This window comes from Camelina sativa, chromosome 19 (assembly GCF_000633955.1).
Source record: "Camelina sativa cultivar DH55 chromosome 19, Cs, whole genome shotgun sequence".
Taxonomy (NCBI): Eukaryota; Viridiplantae; Streptophyta; class Magnoliopsida; order Brassicales; family Brassicaceae; genus Camelina; species Camelina sativa.
The window spans coordinates 20,157,945-20,161,725 of record NC_025703.1 but is presented as its reverse complement, the minus strand read 5'-3'; positions in this window follow the sequence as shown (position 1 = coordinate 20,161,725).

The window sequence follows — 3,781 nt, the reverse complement described above, 5'->3', positions numbered from 1 at the left end:
AGGTTACCTGCAAAACAAATTATGGAGTCTTGAGTGCTAATCACTCAGTGAGTTCGGGAACCTAACAAGAAACCAAACCCAACCCCAACCCCAGCAGGCAACACACAACATGCAAACTAAACAAGCTACCACTACATGCAACACTCAAATGCAACATGAAAGCTACATGCAAGAAAAAAAAAGCAAAAAAATATGCAAGTTAGTCATGCAACAAAGTATACTATCAAAGTATACGCATGCGGAAGCTAACAACTCTTTTTCATCTTCAAGGTCCCTTCACTCCTTCACTCCATCACTTCATCACTTCATCACTTCCCCCATACCCGTGAACACCTATACTCACAGCCACAAAGGCACGCGAGTATAGAACATCACCTGCGAGTCCCTCTCTTCAGGCGCACTCGACTACACCATCGTGTAATACTCGGCCCTAGGCTGCCATCCCGTCTCTCCGAGTCTTATCCACCCTGATTACAGCCTTTGGGAAGTCTTCTACTGCAAAACCTCAACACACAACCAAGCAAACATGCAAGGTACACCAGCTACATGCAACAACAACAACATGAAATGCACACAAAGCAACATGCAACAACAAACAAGCAACATGCAAGCCTAAGAATCTAGAGAAAATCTAGAGACTAAAGCTAGACACAACCTCACACCAACATGCAAACAAGCAATAAACGAGACTTAACTTCCTAGAACTCAATCTAGAAGAAAAGAAACAAATCTACCCAATAATGCCTAGATTTAACACAAAAATCCTTAGCAAACTCAACACTACCCAACAAACCTAAACGCATAAGTCTATCACACAAAACTTAAGGAAAAACACCTAACAACCCAACCTATCATGTACCATATCACATGCTTCGAGACTCACCTGGTCTTGGATCTACTCGGAATCCTAATGCTAACTAGCAAGAACTGGACGCGTACAGATCCTACGGCGACACACGGATACGGACGCGAAATGCGGCCTTGGTTGACGCTAGACAGACGCAGCTAAGGACGCGCGGGACAGAAAAACTCTACCCGGAACTCTCTCTCTTTCTCACTCTTTAACTTCTCTCTAACTCTTTTCTAAGCGTGGAAGGCAAACGAAAACGTCTTCCTAAAGGGCTCTATTTTTAGCGGAGAGTGTGAGTTTTGGTCTTGCTCTTCCTTCACTCTTTTTTCTTTCCTTTCTCCCTTTCTCTCCTTTCCCTCTTTTCTCTTCTTTCTTCTTTACTTTGCGAAAATGAGAAGGAGAGGGCTTCTTTATATAGAGAAGTTGGGTGGTGGCACTCGCCAATGCATGTGGAAAAATTGCCTTCTCTCCTTTCTCCTTGGGTGGGCAAATGGCAAGAGAGAAAACTTGCATGCTGAACACTTGGAGAAATCGAGCAAGATTTATTGATGATGAAGAAAAACGTGCGATATTACTGACTTTGCAACCCACTACGTCTCTTGAAAAGTTGAAGGTGATGGTTTCAGAAGACTATGAAATAGAGCAAAGTATGTTTGATGTTGGATGTCACCGATGTTTGAAAGGGGAGAAACAAAAAAAGGATTTTGATGGTTGTTGAAGTCTCTCAATCAATTAGAGGTTTAGGTTTCCTATATTATTATCTTATTTTTGGAAATAAACACACTTTCAAAATATATTTATATTTTTCTTATTTTGATTTTTTAAAAATGAGGGTAAAACTGGGTAAAAAGCATATTAAACCCTATATAATCAAACCTACAAAAATAAAGTGTAGATGGACAAAGATTTGGAAAAAGATCATTTATTTCCAATTTTCCCTTTATTTTATCATCATTTCATATACATTCCTATTGTATACTTTGGTCTTCTGTGTGTAGTGTTTCCTTTGCCGCACCCAAACTCATGAGAAGACGACCAAAGTTTCAAGAATATTGTTGATAACATACAATTCAATTTGGGCTAACCATCACCATTCTTGAATTTACGAAGATTGTTCTCATACTTATTCTTCAAATGCCTAAGCTTTTCCATAAATTGAACTTTACTACATTCAAACCCTCTTCACATCCCTTGACACTCCTTTGTCTGACTCACGACACAAGAGTCTTTAGATTCGTTTACAACTTCTTCTTTTTTTTTAATTGACCTAACTACGAATTCATTAGATTTATTCTCGGAAGAGTTTCACCAAATATATATATTTAATTGCATTTCCAAATTTTGCAAAAAATAACCGAGTACTCTAGAAAAGATTATGTGTTAAATTTTACAATTACATTGCACACATTAACTGTCAGTGGGAGTAAATTGAAACATAGATTTTAGAAGCTAGAAGATTATGTAGAATATAATAAATTTTGGATTTTAGGAGACTAAAGTGAGTTTTTGGATTTTTTTGGTGAAACTGATATTTTATTTTATTTTATTTTATTTTAAAAAAAAGCAGTTTGTGATTTTGTGAGATTTTAAAGAATAATACTATTGATTGTAGAAGATTTTTAAAACAAAATATTACAAGACAAGTCACATTAAAAAAAAGTTCTCCAATAACTCTAATGAAAGATCCTATATATAACAACATTAAATATGAGAAATACCAACAAGTACAATGCACTAGCTAGTACAATGTTACAATGTTTTTTTTAACATCCCTAAACTCAGTTGTGGGCCATTTTGAAAATTGCAGCTCATTAGGGCCCAATAACTTGCAAAATGAAAAGGGTTTATGGTTAGTGGGTTACTTTTGCAAATGCAATTGAAAAATATATATATTTAGTGAAACTTAACCTAATTGAAAAATATATATTTGGTGAAACTAAACCTAAAGAATGTCGTTAGGTCAATTGAATTAAAAAAAAAAAAAAAGTTGTAAAGCCGTAAAGCAAAATCTCAAAAGGCACTTGTGAGTGAGAGAGAGTCGTGTAAACACTTAATCTCACGATGTCAAGGAAACGAGAAGATGAACTACCGACGGTTTTTGTAAGCGGCGAAAAAGTTTCTTCGTCGGAGGAAGAGAATGAAGTGTCTTCTAAAGAACCATCAGCCGTAATGAAGCTTGTTCTGGCCGCCGCAATGGATAAGTATATTAAAACATAAATTTGAGAAGCTAGAAGATTATGTAGAATATAATAAATTTTGGAATTTAGGAGATTAAAGTGAGTTTTTGGATTTTTTTGGGAAACTGATATTTTAGTTTATTTTATTTTTGTAAAAAAAAAAGCAGTTTGTGATTTTGTGAGATTTTAAAGAATAATACTAGTGATTGTAGAAGATTTTTAAAACAAAATATTACGAGACAAGTCACATTACAAAAAAAATCTCCAATAACTCTGATAAAAAATCCTATATATAACAACAATAAAGATGAGAAATACCAACAAGTAGAATGCACTAGCTATGTATAATGTTTTTTTGTAACATTCCTAAACTCAAGTGTGCACCATTTTGAAAATTGCATTAGGACCCAATAACTTGCAAAATTAAAAGGGTTTATGGTTTATGTGTGCAGGACTGGCCCACAGGGAAAGCCAACGATTTGGGCCTCTAATTTTGAAGGCATCTTTAACTAATATATATGTAAAAGTCCTTTTTTTATTGTATATAAGATATGTATAAGGGCTTTTATATTTATATGTAAAAGGCTTTTCTTTGTTGGATATGTAAAAAAAAAAAAGCTTTTAAAATTGTGGCCTCTATATAAAACCTAAAACTTTAAAACACTGGTGCACAAAAAAAAAAATAGGACGACGTTACGGCTTCTGACTTTTTTTTTTTTTTTTTTTTTTTTTTTTTTTTTTTTGTCTTTTTGAT